The sequence below is a fragment of the Adelges cooleyi genome, unplaced genomic scaffold (assembly GCF_023614345.1).
Source record: "Adelges cooleyi isolate 19-005CV unplaced genomic scaffold, UGA_ACOO_1.1 ACOO_flye_CR_arks_rails_tigmint_CR_PRNA_30, whole genome shotgun sequence".
In the NCBI taxonomy this organism is placed as follows: Eukaryota; Metazoa; Arthropoda; class Insecta; order Hemiptera; family Adelgidae; genus Adelges; species Adelges cooleyi.
In genome coordinates, this window is record NW_026095971.1 from 5958141 (window position 1) to 5982075 (window position 23935).

The following is a 23935-nucleotide window of genomic DNA, read 5'->3' on the forward strand; positions in this document are numbered from 1 at the left end:
TCATGAAAAATATATCTCGAAATTATCTCTGTTTTTTTCACTTCCCAAGTTTCTAATGAGAATGAAAAGTTAGTACAACTATTTAAAACTTGGCCAGGGATTCGTGTCGTTTTAAATATAAGAACAAAAGTACTCTGAAACTTTTACCATAAGAATATATCATTTAAAAAGCTATTTTAAAATGCTAATTCAGTTTCTTGCTTTCTTAGTATTATCACACAAAATTAAAAAAGTCAAAGCGGCCGACTTCTGCAATGTATACCTAACAGTACATAATTTAGCTCCACGAAAAAACCTACAATATTATTACCGTTTTAAGGATATACCTTTTTTGTGTTGAGTTATGAAAACCGTACAATAACAGTATACTGTTGTACAGTAGGTATTATATGGTTCTCATTTTTAAAAGGCTATTAGAAAACGTCCATTTTTCACAATAAAAAACAGCAGAAAACCACGCAACGGTGTTTCGCATTTGCACCATAAATATAGCCTCTGGCCGACATCAGTAAAGAAACGAACCTGTAAACTGTACTACACGTATTATACAAATGGACGCCATTTCAGGGGATACAATGTGTTCCTAAATCTCAGTAAATTTTAATTAGCTTTGTTAAAATGGCCAAAAGTCTCATAAAATGTAAAAGGTAATGATAAAAAAAAAAATGTCAGACTATTTTAAATTTGTGAATCGCTAAATTCATGTTTTGAGTGCGCCTAGCTTTTGCTAAAACTACGCTTCTGTATATTATATACACATACAAATCATTTGAGGTATGTATGTGACATTTAAAGCGTTCAAAAATATTTCCGCTAGTACGTGGTAAAATATGATACGAGACGGAAAAGTGTTCTGTGGTGGCTTTTCATTACTCCATTCGCGCTGGACTCAAATATTGCCGTGTTGTGCTATAACCTAACCCGTTATTGGGCCGATGTGGAAATGAGGTGAACATATTTTACAGTACTCCACGGACATACCGTATACACTGCAATGGTGGCCAAAAAGCTGTCGGCAAAAGTCGCTATAGCGTGGACGGTACGTGTAGCGCGTCCCCGGAGACATGCATTATGCACAAGCCACTAGCTATAAACATAAAAGTGTCACCGGACTTCATGAACATTAAACGACCCGGATCTCTTTGGTCCATCGATGCGGCTTGGTTGCCGATAAATACACTGCGTGTGCTACCCTTTAAAAGTGTCAGGCATTTATACCTTTAAATGGCGGACGACTTACACACGTACACACGCCTCAAAGCCTTTAATCCCGTTCTTACAACTTGGCGAAACAGCAAAACTACCAGTCGCTGACGGTAATTCACGGTTAGAACGTCGGTGCGATACAATACAACGATATTATCAATCGATACCAAACGTTTCTACAACAATAATAATTATTCTTTCTGCATTTTTTTTTTTGATACTGCTATAGCCCATAGTCGAGTATCAAGTATTGTAGCCACCATGGAAACACGGTACGTCATTATTGTCGCCGAGATTTTACAACTATTTATTATTACCATCACTACGGAAAAAAACGACACACAATGATATGTATTATACTATTAATCACTTACAGTCATCGGTCAGCCTAAAAAACGGTTAAAAACATATCCCGCGGTAACTTAGACGCAAAAAATAAAAAAATTAGCAAACTATAAAACCATTGTTTTGATTTTCTGATATTTTCATGTTGGTGAGAATTTTTTTTTTTTTTTTGCAATCGAAGAGTCCGAAATGTTCATACAACTCGACTTACGCGGCTGGCTGAACCCGATATGTGATTTTAAATTGTTAAGATTGCATAACAACTCTGATATACCTATCAGTAGGTAAAATACCATTATGCGAAAACCAACCGAACAAGTGTACCAACGAAAATACCCAATCGATTTTAACGAATTGTTTTTTAACACGATATCAAAATAATAGTATTCAACCGTTCTCATTTCATATTATTATTATTATTATTACTATTATAATTATTTATAGAATTACTGGAACAGCGAATTAACGAGGAGCGGTGTTGTGGTTGAACGCGAATGTAAGTGAAACTTTTACTCGCAGACAAAAGTTTTGGCTCAAGGAGAGCACTCGAAATACCGATGGAACTTTGGAAGTAGTTGCCGCACCGATCTTTGGACGCGAATTCTCGAGTAAGCGTTTTGTCGCATACAATGTTTTCCATGTAAAAGTATGTCAAACACGCGTCCCTAACACACAATTTTTGTAATTAAATTCAAAACCACGTTGCACATTCTTAGGTGAACGATATTATATCTGTAAATTTACCGACCAGCACAAACCAAAGTACCGCTATGTGTAAAGAATTTGTGTTCGAAAACAAAAGATTCGAATGATGATTCCTGTATAATCACTGTACATGGTTGCAATCGTGACACTAAAATATGTGAAATTGTTATAAATAAGTTTATTATGTACTCCAGTCAAAATATTGATGTCCAGTAACGCTGTTTAGTTAAACACACATCTGATAGATAATAGTTTAAAATCGTTTATGATTAAATTGTATGTCTTTCTAAAGAAACAAAATCATTTTTATGGAAATTAGATACTTAATATAAATGCCAACAACCGTTGACAAAATTATAAAGTAACTACAACTTAAACGGAATTCCAATATATGGTTGTATATTGTATTCTGCTAAAATGGCGCTTGTCAATTTACGTAAGATGCGTACAAACATTTTACAACGAAGAAATCTCAAAAAATAAAAAAACCTATAAGATAACCTATCAGCGTACTAATAAGGCACGTGGTCGCAATACAAAAAATGTATTCCGTTTGCAGACTGTTTATTTCACAGCCGATATGTTTTTTGTTCGTCGAGAGATGACAGTTTCAATTTAACGTGGATTTGGCAAAGGGCCCATCGAAAACCGGATAACGGATTCGTCAAGTGTATAAGGAAAAAACTGTTTTCCGATCGCCGAACCTGGCACAGCCCTTCGGGAACGAGTGATTGCTGTATATTCTTCGGTTGGACGAAGACGCGTCGATCGCGTAACCGTCGTATGTGTTTGCGTCCGGAAACAAAATATATATATATATTCACAATCGTTTCCATTGCAGACGTGACGGGCATGAGAAACAATAATTGTCGGCTGCTTTTGAAAGATCAGAGAGAATGTAGCAAAGGCGTAAAAGAAGACCAGTCAAATGTATGAACTCGAGCTTACATTATTATAGTCTATGCGACGCAGATAATGCACAAACCGTGTCACAACTCTGATATGACCACCACAGTCGCAGCTCTGAGCTGTCATTAAAAATACGTCCTATGCTTAATTAGCCCTGCAAGGTTACTTGATATATGCGAACGTTGAATTATCACCGGAGCTGTCAACCCTCAAAGTGGATTTTCGGGTTTGGTAGGTAAAACTCAGCACGTGAAGTAGTAACTAAATTTTTGTAAGAATAATATCAAATTAGTATCCTACATTATTGATTTACCGCCTACGCTCAATATTCTCGTTGTCCTAAAAAATGTCGCTTTCTCAAGCATTTTGGCGACCGTTTTAAATTGATTTGATTTACATTTATAATTAAAATTCCACGACATTGTATTTTTCGAACAAGTAGATAATGTTATACTAATGTCCATATTTTTAAATAAATTTATTAATTAACATAAATGATTCATAGATCAATCCCATTAATTAGATATACAATTTTTACTTCATTTCTAAGCATTATGATTACCTATATTTATAATAATATCTATAAATGAGAGTTTTTAGCTATAATATATGTTTGCTTGCTTTCTAGCAAGGATTTTTTTTAACTCAGTTGATCCAATACATTTCATTTGACGGCGGTTCATGCAATCGACGGGTTCTTATTTTAAAATGTTCTATCTAACAGCACTGGGTAAAACCTTTTGGGTATAACTCAGAATCTAGGTTTGTATACGTTCTATTTAAACAAAATTAAGAGTTGTATATTTAATTAAAACTAAATCGGATATGTCAAAAATAAATAATGACATACAATACGGCAATAATAATGTTTAGCGGAATGACGAATTAATCTTCTCAGCGACGTAGATGCATTGCCGACTGTAAATAATAAGCTGTCAGACCATTTGAAACAATTGAAACTAAATCGAGTTTAGTAATAGGATTTGCAAGGCTTGGGATGTGAAGTCTATCTATCGGCTATTCTGCATGATGTCCGACATAGCTGGAAATTATATTGTATTGATGTTGTATATACACTGCAGGATATTTCATTCAACATAGATGAGACGTGAAATAAAGCACGTATTAACTTATTCGTCGAACTTCGAGTTCATTATAATTTTAATACCGTTTTTTTTATAGACTAAACATGATTCTTTTGTATTTTTTAACAGCACTCCTAGTTATTCAAAAATTATATTTTTCATCCACTATTGCTTATTTTGCATAGGCGCTCGATATCATAATAGCATCCGTCTAACAATTCCTATTGACGCTTTTTAATATTTTTTAAAGTATAATACATTTTTTTTAACTCTGCAATTTCATTTCGATATTCTAGAATAATATATAAAGAGCTCTTATAAATATTTATCGACCTTAAATTTTGATTGTTTCTTTTTCGTCATTTCAAAACGATAAATAATAGTTTCATAAAGAACTCGAACGTATTATTTTTGCTTCGTATAGTTTTTGTACCATTTGAGTAAATGTGTATTTTTTGGGAGGAAAATAAGATAAATCGACAACTCAAGCATGCATTTCAGTAATGGGGAACTTTCGTGGAACCAACATAATTTGTTTGTATTTTTGTATTTTTATTTTTTTGTTAAGGTTTATAAAAAAAATGAGATTTCGATTCACTGAAGATGTTATAAGGTATATTTCTTGTGTTCAACAAAAATGACGTTGTGTTAGCTCTTTTGCTCAATTGATAAAATAAATGTATAATTATTAAAAATTCGTTCATTTGATTTAACTATTGCGGTTTCTGAGATTAATTGCTCTGCAAATGTACGAGTAAGTACCGAATTTATTTCTAGTTTTTAATAGTTACTATTGAGCCATCGATAACCGCCAAACTCGGATCGTCGTGTCTTTAAATCTAAAAACGTAAGCGTCTAAAACAGTTTATAAGTAGAATTTTCTAACAAGCAAAATAGTTTTACAGGACTACGCAGTTGTCGGCTTTGTGAAAAGTTGTGCGTTTCGATATTTAGGCAGAGATAACTTAACTAAGAACGACGGAACGTGTTGAGAAATCGAAATTCGCTAATCGGTCATGCGAAGATGTAGTGTAAAAGTGTAAGTGATAAGGATAATAATATGTATTTTGCCGTAAAGGTACCTAGAATTTTTGGCGCGTGACTAAAAATTACAGAGAAAAGAAAATATGGTGGAAAGCAATATCAATATTTAAGCAAATGTGTACTTTATCTCTCGACGTAGGATTTAAACGCGTAAACAGGCGCGATGGGCCTCCTAAAAACAACCACATCTATGCGAAAGCGCACTTGGAATTTACAAGCTCTCAGCAGCGGCAACAGCAACAGCGTATACACCGGCACAAGCAGTAAATCGGAATATCCGCATGAGGTGGCATTCCCGGAAACTTATCTGCGTTGTCGCCTTATAGCTGGTACCTCCTAAACACGAGCACACTCGAGCACGACACTCACGGACCACTGACAGCCATAAATAATGCAATGTTCGATAACACTCACCGTACAGAGATGTTCGCGTAGCTGCTGAGATAAAGATAACAGCGTAACACCCTTATTCACACTTGTATACATACATATCGTATATTCGAAGAATGCGAATGGTAATATATGTAAGCATCTATTAACGTTAGTAAGATTTTTTGGACAAAAAGAATTACGTTTATCCCACTTCAACGAATATCGCACAACAATAGTCGCATTAACTTACCATAATATAAATTATACCCGGTGCTAGCTATTCCTACGCTCGTAGTAGTTCACTGCTAAAAGTAATGTTTGATGTTATTAATTGAAAACTCACATCCGATGACAGTGGTACTAGAATAATTTATACTTTGAATTGGAACAATATGTTACAAACATAATTTTAAAATTATACGTATTGTGTCGATCGAATAAAAAAACTTTAATTAAAATCGTTTTACAAAAATAAATATTTGCGTATGATTCTAATAATATATTATTTTTGTGGCTTTTTTAAAAATAATATTATATTTATTTGGAAATTTCATTTGTACTGAAGCTGGCGAGCAACCACGCTTAGGTACACATATTTTTTTTGTCCATTAAAAGAATATCATGTTTTCAAATGGGGTGAAATCGTTTACCTACTATGGTTTCGAAACAAAAACCCCTTTTAACCTTTTATACAGTAAAAAACAAAGAGACGACAGGATCAGGCAAGATATGAAAATCGGCGGAAAAGTTGTTGGTGTAACGTACATACCTTCTTCGCCATTTTGCACTGGGTTCAAGTGTTTTATGATCTGCGATATAATGATGTCTTTTGAAAATACGGTAGACATGAACGGTAAACAGCTACCATAACGATTACGTCTCTTTTATAAGCACCTCGCATAAAAATATTTAAATTTCCATAGCAAGGAAAATATTAATCGTACAAAAACAGGTTTTGATATGCATATGGTCAATACGCCTACCCACATAAGTACTGAACCGGTTACCGCACTTACTGGACAGCTGGCGAGAATGAAGTCTATATGTCACTCCTACACTTCATGTTTATTCATACTATTCAATTTCACTTTCTATCCTTACGAAATTCTAAATAATAAATACAAGTTATGATCTTTTTTATTAAAAAATAATCGAGTTTTTTATGTTCAACTATGTAACACACAGATAGGATTGTGTATTGCTGCTTGGTAGACAAGCGTGGGACTAAAAAAAAAAATACAACTACTACGGTGAAATAAGGTATATAATATTTGTTTGAACTAAAAACAAACAGATCTTATTAAAATAAAATATTTAGCCCAAGCAATCTGTTAAGGCAAATTAATCGATAATGTAATTTAAAATAATTAAAAAGGGTACATTTTCTTAGATTTATTTTTCTTCGATTATCTTGCTCCCATTGCAATTATTTGATAATAAAATGTATTCAAATGATACGGTGAAGTTTCGGCAGCGCGGTACAAGCATAATATATTGAAAACGAAATTTCTCCTTGACGTACTCGCGTGAAACGCACATCAACATAATGACATTAAATACGTGCTTTCGATGGCTTAATAGAACTTCAAAAGTCCTTACGGTCAATATTGAATTATAAACACGCAGCCTCTTCTGCTTCACTTCAAAGGAGTTGTCTCGCTATTCTCCGACTAATTATATAATCCAATTGATCCACAAAGGAAACCGCTGTCTACCACCATTCTCGAACTCCTGGGTGCGTTTATTATTACCGCCATCATTATTTCTTGAGTATATCATTATATATATGCCATCATGCTAGACGTCGTGGTTAACCTTATCTAATTATACGCAGTTCAGTTCATGATTTTAGAACAAAAACATTTTTGGTATATCCATTTTATCTCGCTCAACCGGAATTTGCTCTGCTAAATATTGCAACAAAGTAGTGCAAAATACAGTTTTACGACATTTTGTGTGTACTTTGAAATAATTATTTCTATGATTAAATTTAGAAATATATTTTAAACACATTTTATCGGCTGAAATTTAGAACTGGCGCCTTATGATTATTAGTTATGAAATTAATAGATTTTTTTTTTTTTTTTTAGCGTTATTAACATCTGTGTTTGGCTCTAGCAAACATTGCGTTTTGTAAAATTCCATAGGTCCAACAACCGTTTTGAAAAATAAACTGGCGTGTAGTACAGCGGTATTTCATGAAAACAACGGAAACGGAAATGCCGCTTTTTATGATGAAACATTGCATTGCGACATATCAATAATAACCCTCGGCTCTGTTCAGTCCACGCATCGCGCCAGCCAGCCGTTTCCTATTTTTTCGATGCCGATATTTTTCATTTTACAAATTAAACGTGCCTGGGACAATCTGATTGATAACGGTCGTTGTATTTACTCGGTTTGACTCGACGGGGGACGAGTGTATGGAAACATAATAGATTTTTATTTTATTTTTTGTTCAGTGCAATAACCTGCATAATGATATTGTATCCCTTGGTTTATGCTCTCACGTTGTTTGCTAACTTCAATTGTTTATTCACCCCATCAGAATTATTAATATGTCTGTTATGCATACATGTGTATCCAATTGTTATACATTTTGTATGGTACAGCGCATTAATTCATATGATTTCAGTCTTACTAATACCATTATTTGCATTAAAAAACCAGCACAGTGGGATCGGGGCGTAGTAAGGTCCGTGTAGTGACACAACTGTAGGAATTGTTCTCAAATAAAACGCTTTGATGCTTATCTATAGAAGGTACGAATATTAATTATCTTATTATTATTTAATTTATGATTATTATTTAATAATCGATAAAAATTATTTTTAAAGTAATAGCGTGCTTAAAATTGTATTTTAGTATTAGAATGGATACATTTAGGGTTGATCGTCTGCCTATAATATTTTGTTGACGGTACGTGTAGTATTTTCCCGGAGACATGCATTATGCACAAGCCACTAGTTGTAAGTATAAAAGTATCACCAGACTTCATGAACATTAAACGACCAGGATCTCTTTGGTCCATCGATGCGGCTTGGTTGCCGATAAATACACTGAGTTTGCTACCATTTAAAGTGTCCGGCATTTATACCTTTAAATAGCGGACGACTTAAGAACGTACACACGCCTCAAAGCCTTTAATCCCGTTTTTACAACTTGGCAAAACAGCAAAACTACCAGCCGTTGTCGGTAATTCATGGTTAGAACGTCGATGAGATATAATACAACGATATTATCAATCGATACCAAACTTTTCTACAACAATAATTATTGTTTTTATAAAAGTTTTTTTCCTGTTGCCGTCGAAAACGCCAATGTGGATTTAGTTTTTTCCCGAGGTGATTTTTTTTATTTTGAAGGCAATTTTGACCAGTTTACTCTGGATTATTAATTTATAAAAATAGTTAAATGCATTATAATTTGTCTTAAAAAAGTATATGCCAATAATTTGGGAGCGTTTTTTTTTTGTTTTGAGAAACTTTAGAAATTAGGGACTATATCCAAAATGAAAAAGTTGCCTCAGTTTTCAGCAATGAATCCGTAGAACAATAATCAAGTAGAAAAAAGTGTGATGTTTTACAACGTTATGAACTATGAACACTTGTAATTTACATGAAACACCTAAAATGGCAAAACTTACGACACATCAGTTTTGCATTTTTCCGCGTTTTCATAAAAATTAAATAAACAAAACACGTCTCTTAGAACTCCAAGTGGCATCTTTAAAGATATTAAAAGGATTTCCATCATTCATTAATTTTACTCTTAAAAAATATTTTTGTACAAACCAATTATTATTAAGATAAAATTTTTTTTTTACACTTTGCAGATACGTCTTGCAGGGTTAATATTATACCTAATATTACCCAAAAAAATTACGTTAGTAATTCTGAATAGTAGAGTACGAAATACTTTTATGCTTATAACGATTTCTTAAGATTATGTTAATCTTGTTTGTGTATGTAATTATGTGTTACTAATATGGTTAACCTACCTCTTTACGACAATTATTTCAAATGGCAAATGTTTGTATATACAACCTATATAGGTGAAACGATAGTTACCTTTATTTTTAATAATTACTTAATGCCCTATTATTTGTAAATAAACTACATTTTATAGACTACTACAATGCTGACTGTTGTTATAAAATATCGAGGAACCTCGTATAGTCTTGTTTGAGGTAGAAATTGCAAAACAGTTTTTCGAAATGTATACATAGAATTATACAGCTTTTTGAAATTGGGCGGCTGTTTAATTTACAAAAAACAGCACTCGCCAATTGGACATATACAAAAGTAGAAATTTCTTCAGAAAAGATAAACACGATAAGAGAAGCTATGGCAATAGGATAAAGCGAATTCAAAGGATATTTAATCCATTAAAAGAAATAAAAAGGGTAAAAGGAAATTTAGTATAGAAAGAACGACGACAATAAGAACCTTTAGTGGTATTTTTCTTGGAATCACGTTTTTCGCTTGCCAACATTACAATGACATAATCGTGGCTTAAAATAAATTGCACAAAAGGCACATTAGGCTGATTTATAAAGTAAATCTAATGATTTCCATACCAATTTAAAGCTGAACAAAAATATTCCATTATTATAAGCTCAGCATATATTGTTAAAATATATTCTGAATTCCCATATAAATATTATACTAGCAAAGTACAAGTATGACGGACCTTGTCGAATTTTCAAGAAATTTCCAAACTCGGGCAAAATTCCATCAATATTACATGTGTACCGACGTCGGAAAAAGGCCTATTTTGTATTGTACAAACCTCATAAACAGTTTATGTTGTTCTACAATTAAATGAAAATCTATAATCACCGACTGTTGCATCTACAATTCCGCCAGTCGAAAAGTTAATGCGATTACTCGATTCAAAACAGATTGCTCAAAAGCGGATCAACTAAAGCTGTGTTAATAGATAATTTCTATTTATTCACAGATTTGTCATAATAACTTTACACTAACGCAAACGCCACGCGTTATAATATTATTTAATCGACTTTTTTCGACTGACTTTCATAAAACTTTCTGCAACAATAAAACATAATACACACCTAGAGTTCCCTATCTCCGTTTCGACTTGGGCAATGTCAGTGATTTATTTGTTTTATTATAACTTTATCACCATACAATTTACAAGTTGATACTATATAATAGTGTATCCTATTGATACGTTTGTGTAGTTTACGGTTGCTTATAAATATATTCAATCTATACAATGACGTCATGGTAAAATTATAAAATAACATTGTAAGGGTTAGCTTCAATTTTGTACGATGCATTTTTTTATGATTATTTTTATATTTTTATACCTTTTTCTTATTCCTAATGATAAATCCACGTTCGTATATTCAAGAAAAAAATTCTTTAAAAAGTCTACCTCTTTTTAGATGTAAATTTTTTTCAAATAAATCAGAATTTTTTTTAAAATTAAATAAATGAATTTCAAAAATGAATGAATGAATTAATTTATAATATAACAATATATTACCTACAATTTTATAAATATATATTTAAAATAATAAAATACAAAATTATTGTGAAATTATATAAAAAGAATGCATTTCAAATTTTTTTTAATAATCAATTTTAATGGAATAATATTACATTTTAATGTCCACGTAAGTGAGTTGTTTCAAATTGCGAGCTTAGCTATTTTTATTTACTTTTTTGTCTGTGTACATTGTTCGAAACCCCCCTCGAAGGAGGAGGCAGCGGTAGCCCTAAGACTATACGGCGTTTTAACAGTATTCCTTAAGTTGTTTGTTAATAATACTATTATTATTTTAAATAATATAACTAAAATTAAGTTTTATATTGTGGTCAGTATTTTCCGTTAAGTTTAATGATACATCAATATAATCTAAATAAGAATTATTTGTAGAAGTATTTATTTTATAACTACTTTAATATAAAAATTATTTTATACTCGTACACATATTTTTAATTTAATGTTATTTTTTATTAGACAAATAAAAGTATGCACTTAGATCATAAGAATATACATAAAATCGTTATTTGTAGTCATGTTTTTAACGCCATAACGTCTAATATTTCTTCCTTTATACGCAGAAAATTTAACTTTCTTTTTTATTCCATCCGGTTAAGATATTTCAGAACATAAATTAATGGCACGCACATGGTTTTCCTGTTACGATCAATTTCATTCGTTTACATAATGGAGGACAACAATTGCAAACTACGTGGTGCAGATGTTTGCTATGAAATTCCATTTTCCTAGAGAACAAACGAAATAATACGCATACAAGCGCTATTCCACCCCAATTATAATATGTATCATCTGAGCGCAAGGTCTTTTAAAGCACTGAGTTTAACAGATTTTCCATAATTCATGCATATTTAGAATTTATTATATTTATAATAATATAATTGAATTAATGTTTTCACTACACTGGTAACGACCGTAGTAAATTAATTACTAAAAACGAGACACAACTATTTTTATAAAAAATCGTAGCATTTTACCTTTTTTAAGCTCTATGCTGATGTAGCCGATGGCAAATTGTTATAACACTCGCATCATATATTACATACATACATAATTCTTTTAATTTTCCAATATTTGTGATGTGAAGTAAAAATTAATTCTACACTAAAATTATACGCATACAAAATAAAACATATTATTTCTCTATTAGCTAGACCTTCACGTGTATTGTTTAAATAATAAAAGTATAGTCATTATTATTACAGCTCGTTCGCATTTTATAATTATTTAAAATCTTAAAATGAGTATAACACAATATTTCAATCATTGTGTGGTTATGACGACAACGGCTGTAAGTGTCATTAATCCGGTGTATAGTGTATACATACAATAGCCATCAGTCAGTAGCGTTTGGCCTAAAACTTCTGTAAAAAAAAAAAAGTAAAAACATCGCCCTTGGTTGAAAACAAAAAATAATTGAAGCCACATTCATTAACTATAGACCATTATCGTGTAGGGTCCCAAACGCGGTGGAAGGTCCCCTACGCATTCGCGTACCCAGATTGCCTATACGGTACGCCAGTCGTTAACAGAAGACTTGACGTTTTACATATTGTTTTTTAAACAATAAAAAAAACCATTTTTCTTCATCGCCAGAAGAGATAAGCTACAATAGTATCTTCGGTGATCCATCCTTGAGGTACTTGTGTTATATTATATTATTAACAATGGCGAGCGAGTCACTTACCGCACTGGAAAGATATGTTAATAGCTACACGGAGAAACCGCCCGTATGCGTTGACAAGACATATTGTAAGAACCAGTACCAGGTACCGAATCTAACAGGAAATGCATGAAAGAGGAAAATTAAAAGGGTCAGCGTGGGTACTATGCGTACACCAGTGAAGGGGCGTGTCGCAATGTCGGGCACCAGTGTAATTGATGTCGTCGAAAGTGATTTATAAATCGTCACTAGACTGCAAACGTTGCCTAACAAAATGTTTCATAGACAATGATAGCGTGGTAACATGTTAGGATTATTTTAACGTTATTCACAAAATTATTTTCTTATTGACTCTTATACCGAGCGATCCGGTTAATGCGAGACGCTCATTTTTTCGGAAAACAGTTATAATTTTGTGATTTTTTTTTTTAATAATATTTTTGTATTTATGTTATTGTACAATATTATAAAATTACTAAATATTTAACATTTTTAGTACTATCCAGAGCTCAAACAAATTTATATGGTAACGTAATTATGTTTAATTAACTTTTTAAGTTAAAACCAATTCGCTGAACATTGTTACGGATCGATAGCTAGTTTTGAATAATTACTTTTGAACCTTATAATTTAGAAGGAGAGGAAGGGTGAAGTGGAGTATTATTTTTATCTACGCGATTTACTTAAACGCACTCCACCTCTGGTTCTAAGTCACTTAAATAGCTTCAACAGTAATTATTCAAAACTAGTTAACGACCAGTCAACATTTTCAGCAAATTATTTTTAATTTAAAAAGTTTATTAAATACATAAGTTACCATTTAATTTTCAAAAGTTGATAGACCTCTGGAATATACCAAAAAGGTCAATACTTAATAATTATATAATGTTAAAACGTAACATAAACGAACTTTTTTTTAAAAAAAATGAATTACAAAACTGGAGTTATTTCAAGATATTTGAGTGTTTAACGTCAAATGGATCACCCTGTATAATTTTAATAACAGCTTAATAAAAAACAAGTATTAAAAAACCATTGAAAAAACAGAGTAAGTTATATGAGAAGAACATTTTTAATTTTTAGTAGTTAATAATAAATGTAATTCTTATAAAACTGTTATAATAGAATAAGTTATTATTAATTAGTAGCTATATTCCTAAGCTAAGAACTATTGTATAATAATATTTTATACTAAGTTTACTATAAACGTATATAACAGAGTTAAATTAACTAGCTTATTTTTTTTTTTGGCTATAATTATCGAAACTTTACTAAACTTCAACTGATGCGCGATAATAAACTTCCCACTTGCTTAATCGCCTCTTTAACACAAACGAACCGAATAATTTCTACTCAATCTTTTGTACATTGCTCAATAACTCATAGTATTAAAGTTTATGAGTTTGGCGCTTCTCTAAGTAAAACCATTCGCAATATATATATTATTTCCACCATCAACGAACGAATGAAAACGTCTCGCAATGACATCAGCAAATATCTTAAAGACGATAAATATAGTTAAAATAAGTAATAGGTTTATTAGAACTTAAAACCAAACACAATAGCGATTTAACTAAGATAATTGCTTTTATGGTTTCTATTTTTAATTTTAATTGGACCCTTTATTAAGAGAGATGCAGTTCGAGCTTTATTTTATGTTGTTGTTCATCCGATTATAGATAACAAGCCAAATCTGACCTATCTTAAAAGTATAGAAAAATATAAGGGTGACTTTACGCCGTAGGGTCAACCGTCAAACAATAGATGCAACCAATACTATAATTTACTATTCGATGTGCGTTTACCTAGTGTACAATAGTATTAGATATATTTTGTAAGTTTGTGTTTTCTATTCGCTATAAACGTAAGTGTAATATTATATTGTTATTTTTTGATATATAACATAAGTAACTGTGCCGCGAAATCAGCCCCTTGTTAAATTTAACTATCTCCGAATTCTGTATACTGTATATATGTTTAAATTTGTGTGTGTGTGCACGACTGTAGAATTTTATTGATTTTACGATATCTGTATATTATATTTATACTTCGCTTCTTGGAATGCCAAACGCGAAAAAAAACATTCATTGCATACTCTTCTTACATACTACTTTAATGTGTATAGTAGTGTTATACCGCATGTATTCTATGTTTTCGCGGCGGCAACAACCTTTGCCGAAGGGATGAAACGATTATAGAATAAGGTAAGAGCCGACTACCGGAATAGAGGATTATTATAATACTCCAATTTAACCAAACACGGGCAAATTAAATATCTTGTCCGCTTGGCAAAGCACAAGGGCGCGATGGCGTACATCAATCCACTTAAAATAATATGCATAGCCTAACAGTGAATACCTATTGACAACACAGGGCATACCTATCGGCAAAAATAATAACATATTGACAAGTAGAAAGTTATTAAATAAGCGTCGCCAAGTAAAACGTTCAAGCATGCGACAGTGTCTGTGTAACAATATATACGTACGCGTTTTGTAACTAATCATAAGTTCTAACCTTGCCGTGCAAACTGAAAGCACGATCTTAAGGAAACTGTTTGTAATAGTACGGCAGGCACGTGTGTGTATGGTTGTCGACAACAAAGTATAATGAACGTGAGCACACACAACGAATACTCCAACTAATTAATAAACATACAAATACAATAACGTAACCCATATGCGGTACAAAACTTACAGATTGTAGTTTCAAAAACCCCACAGCTGATCTGTCATACTATGTTAGTCACAAACAATGTATCCTTTCCGAAATTTAGTAAGTGCGAACTATAATCAAAGTTACTTTTGTTTGTGATTAAGATTTAAAAAAAACATTTGAGTCGATAAAGATTCATTCAGTCAAGATGAAAGAATTTGACTTAACCACTAATCAGTTATCGAGCTAGTAATAGTTTTTTTATTATTCGGCCAGGAATGGGGAACTGTTTTTCACATTAGCTCCCTCCAAATACATATTACACCAGAAAATAATTGTAAACATATTATTCTCTCTTAACGGTATATTACACAAATTTTATACTCACATACTACTACTGTAATAAGTACTCACATTTTCCAAAAAAAACCATTTATAATAAGGTTGTATAAAAGATCAGGTTGTTGATCATTACAGAATACAATTAAAAGTTTTTTTCCCCTAAAAACTCAACAGCTCTTTTGTGTCAGGTGATGTTCCAGATACTATTCTTTAACCCAATTTCTGATGCATTAAATTGAAAAATATAACATACAATTGCCAATTATATTAGCAATATTGAATAACATAGTTTGAAACATTTAAAAAAAAATATCGAATATTTATAGCATTTGTCCATAGCACAACTATTAAATGTGCAAGTACATTAAAAACACAGTATCTCAAGTGTGAAAAGTCAGAAATGTTAGGGAAAACTATTTGGCGGTTAAACTATATTTTGTGTCCTTGTAGCAAAAATCGCCTTTGTACATTGAATATCATCTTGAACGACTTTAAAGACTATCCTTCGAAACTGAAACACATTATTGGTAGGATTTCATAGGCCATTAGTGGTACATTCAACAACTCAAATGTAGGCTTTAATCTTTATGCTTTGAGACATATAAAACCCGGAGGAAAATAAAACGTTCTGTTAAACTGTTCGTTAAAATTATATTTGAACCGTATAGCCATTACACAATACAACAATAATTATAAAGACATAATTTATTAGCCGTAGTTCGAACACCTAACCCGATACTGATTGGATATATACAGTCCTTTAATTTATCTTAGTTAAAATATGCTTCGTATGGTTATTACATATTTTTTTATCGGCTTCTGTGTTTTAAGTATACCTGTACCTTGTTTCATAAACACATTCTTTTACTACTTTGAGTATATTCTAATAACTTGTATTTATTATAAATTATTATATGATCGATTGACTTACAGTACACAATATTGATAAAACGCCAAGTGCATTAGACTAATAAACATTTATTTAAAATTTTCAACCGACATTAAAATATTTCTGTGTTATAATATTTGTTTAATATAAATTATACATACTGTAATATACAGTGTGTATAAAGTCTATATCATAATAATTTCGCATTTGTTTTTTTTCTTCTTAATAACTCTTTTCGTGAACGTCAAAGAAGGTGAAAATGCAATATTATGCCCCGTCGAGGGACTTAGCGTCGGATGCGGATATAAAGGTTGCCAAATGGATATAATACGTTTTAACGAAGACAACGCAATTCCAACAGACGTCAGCTATATTAGCATAATATTTTAAGAACTTTGATTTACGCAGATGACATTCACTCTATATACATTTGTGGGCGAAGAGGAGGGAGCGTTGAAAAACTATGGTGACAACGAGTTAAGCGGCTTATCTGCCAGTCATATTGTGTAGGTATTAAAAAGCCTATACCTAAACGAGCACCTCCATAATGATTTCGCGAAGTGGAAACGGCAAACGCCATCCACACGAGAATAGTGTATTTTTATGTTATTATTATTATTGTTACGACGGCATGGCGAGCAGAGAATTATGACTTTGACTACAACGCGAAAACGGCGTAAAGGAAAAAAAAATGTTTGGTGTGTTTTATGGGGACGATGACATGCCGAGAAAATCCAACGGTGATGTGATACCGTTGCCATTACTTTGTGCCACCGCATAGTCGTTATAGCACGTGGCGATTCCATTAAAACGTCAGCTTGCATGGAAAACATATGAAATTCATCATCTAATGTGACGTGTCATTGTTGTTCTAACCCATCTGAGATCATAAAAAATATATACGTATATAATATAAAACAACAACGGTCCAACGGGTAAAACTCGCGGTAATATTCCATTATAATTATGCGGCACACGAGGGTACCTTACACCGTTTGCCACTTTTACCGGTGTCTCTTGGATCGTTCCACTCGAAATGATTGGCTTGATGATTTATTTTTTCACAAACGGTTTTCTATGAAAGCTTTTGAAAAAAAAAACAATGAAAACCGAAAAAAAGGATGTTGGTTTTCTTTGGTTCGGCACTTAATATATAAGGAAAAAAAACCAAAAACATTAGTATTTAGTGTTCGACATATTTGCGTTCACCTCAGGCGATTGTTATAAGTGTTGTTCCTTCCTTTTGATGTAGACTCTAGGGCTTCGGCTAATGGGCTAATTTATCAGACCAGCGAATTTTATATTATGTATTTTATATACAACTGCACTTTAATTGCTACAAAACGTATCGACCACCTCTCAGCTCTCGTCTACATTTAAACAACGCTTATAGCACATAATAAACCCGAAAATAGTTCTAAAACCTCGAGTATACTAATATTTAATCAGTCAAAATTAAAATTAAAATTATTAAACAAGCAAATCTATTATATTGGAAACTTCTAGTTCCAGCAAGAAAATCATAATAAAAGTAGATATAATAGATTAAATATGTGCTTAAAAATAATAGAATTAATAAACGATAAAAGCATAACAGTGTATAGCACTATACCTATTCGGAAACGTTTGGGTTTTTTGTCTTTATTAATGGAAAGTCTGAACATATTAATGACACTGTCCGATCTTTTACAACCGTTTTTAATATAAGCTACTATATTATAGTGACAATAATTGTTTAAATGATGGTACATAAATCGAACAAAATGTAATTACATTTAATGGCATCCTACGATCTTTTAAATATATATATATGATATATATATATATAGTAGTATGCTCATAATGTTCACAGCTGCGATGCTAAGATAAATGTTCCTACATATATATATACACGAGTGAGTACATAAAACATAGGGTGAGCTTGAAGATACGAAGGTAGCTGACAAGTGAACTGATGGTCGAGCGACCGGCCGGTAATGACTTTGAAAGCGATCGACAAGCCTAACAGAAGCTTCTTTTGCGTTTATTTTCCTCTAAATCCGTCGCCTGCCAGTTATCCCTAATAGCCGGTTGGTTGTGTTTGTAAGGCCAGTTTATACACATTAAGGTATATAATATAAATATTTGCCGTCACGCCATTCTATAATATTATGTTCCCATTGTTTTTTATGGTGCGTATCAATTCTACTTAAACGACCTAAGATAGACCGGGCCCGGCCGTTGCGAGCGAAACAAAAACTCCATTCATATTAGTTGAGGACGGACGTATAAATAAACACTGGCTTGTCCAAAGTTTTGAAGTAAACCTTCGTTTACTGTCCATTTCGAATGTTAAAGTGCTCCTGGCAAAGGCAAAAAGACAAGACCCGTGAAGAGTGCTCGAGTTTCTAGAGGCACGCGTTGTCTGTGATTGATTTACATTTCATGAGCAGTAAGCACACATAAATGGATCTACACTTTGACCAAATAGTTTGACCCGTCATCTTGGTACCGTCAATAAGCAAACTAAATGCGTATTTCTATACACAGTGTACACACACCACATATAGATACTATAACTCTAAACTTTATGGATGAATAAACGCGCTCAACAATCTAAATAACCTTTAATTGAGTTTATACTTAGAAAATACACCTTCAAACATGGTAAATTAATGCTTCTATGAGTTCATTAGCCCACATAATTTATACATGTGTAATACAATTTTTATTTTCGACAAGGTTAATGATAATTTCTAAAATATATTATATATACTCGTATTGTGAAACAACGGTTGATTCTTGATACACATAAGAGTTTAAATCATATTATTGTTTATATGAATAATTCCTTGCGTTTAAATTGAATGCATTATTCATACAACACCACATACACACACGCTTGAGTTATTCAATGGAGCATCAATACCATGTGAAAAGAGCGTTTTTATGTATTAGACTTAAAAATATATTCTCGGCTTTCACGAAACTGTTTCAACGCATTATAAATAAACAATGTAATTAAATTTAACACTAACGCGTAACGTATATGCATAACGTAATTTAGCTATACTTCGTAAATAATTCTTATTTGTACATTAGATAAATTGAATACGATATATTATGTAGTTTTTTGTATATAAAGTTTATATAAACCACGCATAGTTTATATGACTTAAAATACTTAAATTAAAAAAAGTTATTTAAAAAAAGTAAAACAAACTTACCTTTCACAAAATTAACTTTCAAATAGCTCCCTGAAAAGGCACTCCAATCACCTGAAATTAAAAAAAAAACATTCAACTAATTGATTTAACGTATGGTTCAAAAACATTAATTAATTATACTACATTATTAAATAATTTTTATAATGATTTTCACTGTAATCATTATTATCGCTGTTACTGTTTACAAGGTACTGAATTGTATGCTTTGTTTTATGGCAACCTTTGTAAAAGGCAGTTCGCTTTATATATTTGTTTACATATACATACTAATGAACATGTACCTCTCTATGACTTAAAAAAAAAAATTGTAATTAGTTAATAATTTATAGTTTATATTCTACAATATAGCTACTAGTATAAAAAAAATTATGCTCGGCGGCCGATGCGGAACCGAGCAGATAGGCAAATAGTATAGTATTTAACAGTTTAATGTGGGCCGAAGGCCAAAGAGTAGTGGAATAGAGTCCGCTCTTTTTTGTATTTAAATTGTATAATATTGTATCCTAGTCTTGTCATCAATAAACGGTGCCGGGAACACAGGGAAAGTAATACTGTAAGGTGACCCCCATTATGTTCTTATGAACTTGTAATAAAAAAATAAGAATTTAAAAAAGTTTTAAAAAATTGCCATAAATCTGTTTATTTAGAATAATTGTTCTGAATTGAATTATTTAGCTTCGTCCTTCGATGAGTGGCTCCAAAGGTATTGTTTTTATGATGATGTAGCAATTCTATATACCAGAAATTGTATCGAAAAGGTTTTTTATTGAGCCAAAAATGTATAAGATATATTATTTAAAAAAATGTTCATTAAAACTCATTCATTGCATTTGAATTTGTATAAATACTTTAAAGGTACCGTTGTTGATTATTTGTTATTTTCCTTTAATACAAAACTTTTTGACTCTGAGAATTCCTTGAAGATTTATTTACTATCATAACAATAAAATCAGCTCAGCATAATATATTATATACTCGCAAATATACTACTCTTGTTGATTTCCTTTGCTTGCATTCGTCTTACTTTTCCGAGCCATAAGAAGATTTTGAAGAAGCACGCCACTCTAACGTACTTAGACTTAACTTAACCTGAAATTTGTTGACAATACTCGTGAAAACTTGCATTGGAACGTATCTTATTGTCACACGTTGTTTATTTTTTAGTACATTTCGCGAGAAATTGTGAAATATAAATCTTTCCGATGACTTTCAAATACGATTTTACATTAAATAATTTGACAATGCTTAAACTACGATTAACTCCTCTTATTTCTTTTGTAATTGTTGTTAATGGTTATCAAGATAAATAAAGTTAAGAAACACGATATATATATATTAAAACAAAAGGAAGAAGTAAAATTTTAAACATGCAATAAATAATTAAGACACAGTTTTGTTTTTAACTGAACTGTATTTTTAAATATGTGTATCTCACATTATTAAAAATAGATAGTGAAAAATAAAATTTGATTTAAAAGTAACAATAAATCAATTTTGAAAAGGCGGTTGAGGTAAACAAAATACGTTTGTTTCTTCGGCGCTACATTTATATAAAAACTCAGTATAAAATCTTTCCGAATAGATTATAATTAAAATAAACGTATAATCAATAGCGAACAGTTAAATTAGGTTAATTTTGAAGAACGACTTAATTGCAAATAAAAATCATTAAGAAAAGGAGATATATGTATAAGCTTGATGTCATTAGTAATTACCGAACTATTTTTTTTTTACTAACAATAAAAGTCATAAAAAAAGTATAATGTTACTTATCATGTAATCAAGCAAAGGTTAAGCGTAGGCTAGGAAAACATGATTATAGCTGACCCCAAACCTTTCATTTTGTACATTATTAAAAAAATTCTTTGTCTCTAGATCCTTATAATCGATAAAAAGTAATTTGCATTTTAAATAAATAAATAACTTAGCAAGATTTACATAAACACAACTAATAAACTTGTTCGCAGTGCAAAGGCGGATTTTATAATTCATACTTTTTTATTATATTTCTATAAGCACCCAGTAAACGATGTAGTTAATTTACTTGATGCAAATTAAATATGTCTACTAAAATTATTCGATCAAAAACAATTGGTAAACTATTATTTTTAATGTTGATAATTGTTCACATTATCAAATTTGTTGGCGTTTTATAGTGTCAAAGTATAAATAGTGAATACAACCAAACCATTTTTTTAATGATATTTCAACCAATAGTTATAACATATCTACAATTACTGAATATGTAATAACAATTTTGATGAAACAAACCCAAAGGGAAAAAAACATTATTATGATAATATCAATAATAAAAAATAAAATTAATATAAATACGAGATAGTAGAGTGTTATGCAAACAATAGTTTATTTCAAACTATTCATAATTTCATAGGCTATAGAATATAGATGTTTATGATATATAGCGTGTAGTTACACTACAAATATGTTGAACTTACAGTTAGTAAACTCATTCTTTTCACAACGGTCTGACAACTCATATTTATGATTTTGTTTTACTTTTATAAAACAACACATATCGACTTAAATAATTAAAAATGTAACGAAGTGTACATAGTTCTAAAAATGAATAATTATACTACATTTTAGGTTTATATTTAAAATTATAATTTTCAAGGCATCGATAAATATATTTATTAGTATATAAATTTGGAACCGACTTCGAAAAGTAAAAATATTATAAATACTCGAAAAAATAAATTTGTTTTTATTATGATCATACTTTTTTTTAATCGCGCATCTCTTCATTAAAAGGGTGCATTTCCCTATGCAAGCTTTGTCAATATGACAATATTTACAATGGACATTTTGTTTGTCTGCTATGACAGTATATATTATACGAGGTCGAAGTAAAAAGTTTATTCGTTTATTGCAAATCAAACCATGCACGCTTAACCGGAATGATTTTCCATATTAATTGAGTTATGCCTAAAGGATGTGCTTACGCATATAATTATACATCTATACTGTTGTACACTATATCAAACACGAGAAGGAAAAAAACTACTAGGCACAACGTCGACAGTCATAAATCCAAAGGCAAATAATAACAATTTCAAACTTGTCGATCTGCACAATGTATGCAATCAACGATCTGCTGTTTTGTCTCAGGTGTATCCAACGCTGATAGTCATAGACGTTGTGCTCATATGCCTTTGCTTTGTATGTGCACAATAACGAATATTATCATCGTACAAAGGGCGCTTCGATAGTGAGATTAAATTATATTATGTAATAATTATATTTACACGGAAGTTGCCGACTCGGGTTTCTTGAAGCAACACCGACCGCGTATCCGACAAATAAACCGATAGACAGTGTTTAATAATACAAGCGCGTCGGACGGGAACGGCGCGGCGGCGGCGCTGCTGCTGTTACTTTTGATTGGGGGTAATAATAATTAGCCGAGCAACAGCTAGTGATGCGTGAATCGATCTCTAGACATCTCTGTTTCTCCGCCATCCCTTTGGAATGGTATTATTGTATATATATATATACACATATAATCCGGTTAGAACTGTAAGGACTACCTTATCAACATTTCTCGCCCAAACGTCACTGTGACACTCAAGAGTCCACGATAATGGTACCGCCGTCTAAATCGACTAGCCCTCAATTCATTACACGCCTTATCCGTGTACAGTCATTTGGCCGACTTCATTAAATTACTATTACTATTATATACACAGTACACACCATCTTTCAAGGACGAGACCAGTCGTTAGAACCCTACATTTGACGTGCGCGCCGGCACTCAGGTCTGGGAACGAGAAGTAAACTCCTTGAAAGGTGTCTACGACAAAAGTAACTGTCGCGGCACCTTTAGGATAACGCGTTTGACAGTTAGACACAAGCTTAAGCGAGCGCCCACGTTTTACTCGTCCGCCGCAAAGCTCTACCGTGAACTGACGTGGTTACAGACGAGATTTCCATTAAAATAACATTATATTATTGAAAAGTAAGT

At 31.7% G+C, this 23935-nt stretch overlaps 1 protein-coding gene across 4 annotated transcripts in view; it reads right to left on the reverse strand.

Moving 5' to 3' along the window:
• LOC126838805 (complexin) overlaps nucleotides 1–23935 on the reverse strand; it is a 146234-nt gene that overhangs the window by 64366 nt on the left and 57933 nt on the right. For all 4 annotated transcript variants that reach the window (XM_050573520.1, XM_050573519.1, XM_050573518.1 and 1 more), the window contains one exon: nucleotides 19954–20004. The gene's annotated coding sequence lies outside the window, so the exon portion shown is untranslated. The remainder of the gene's footprint in view (nucleotides 1–19953; nucleotides 20005–23935) is intronic.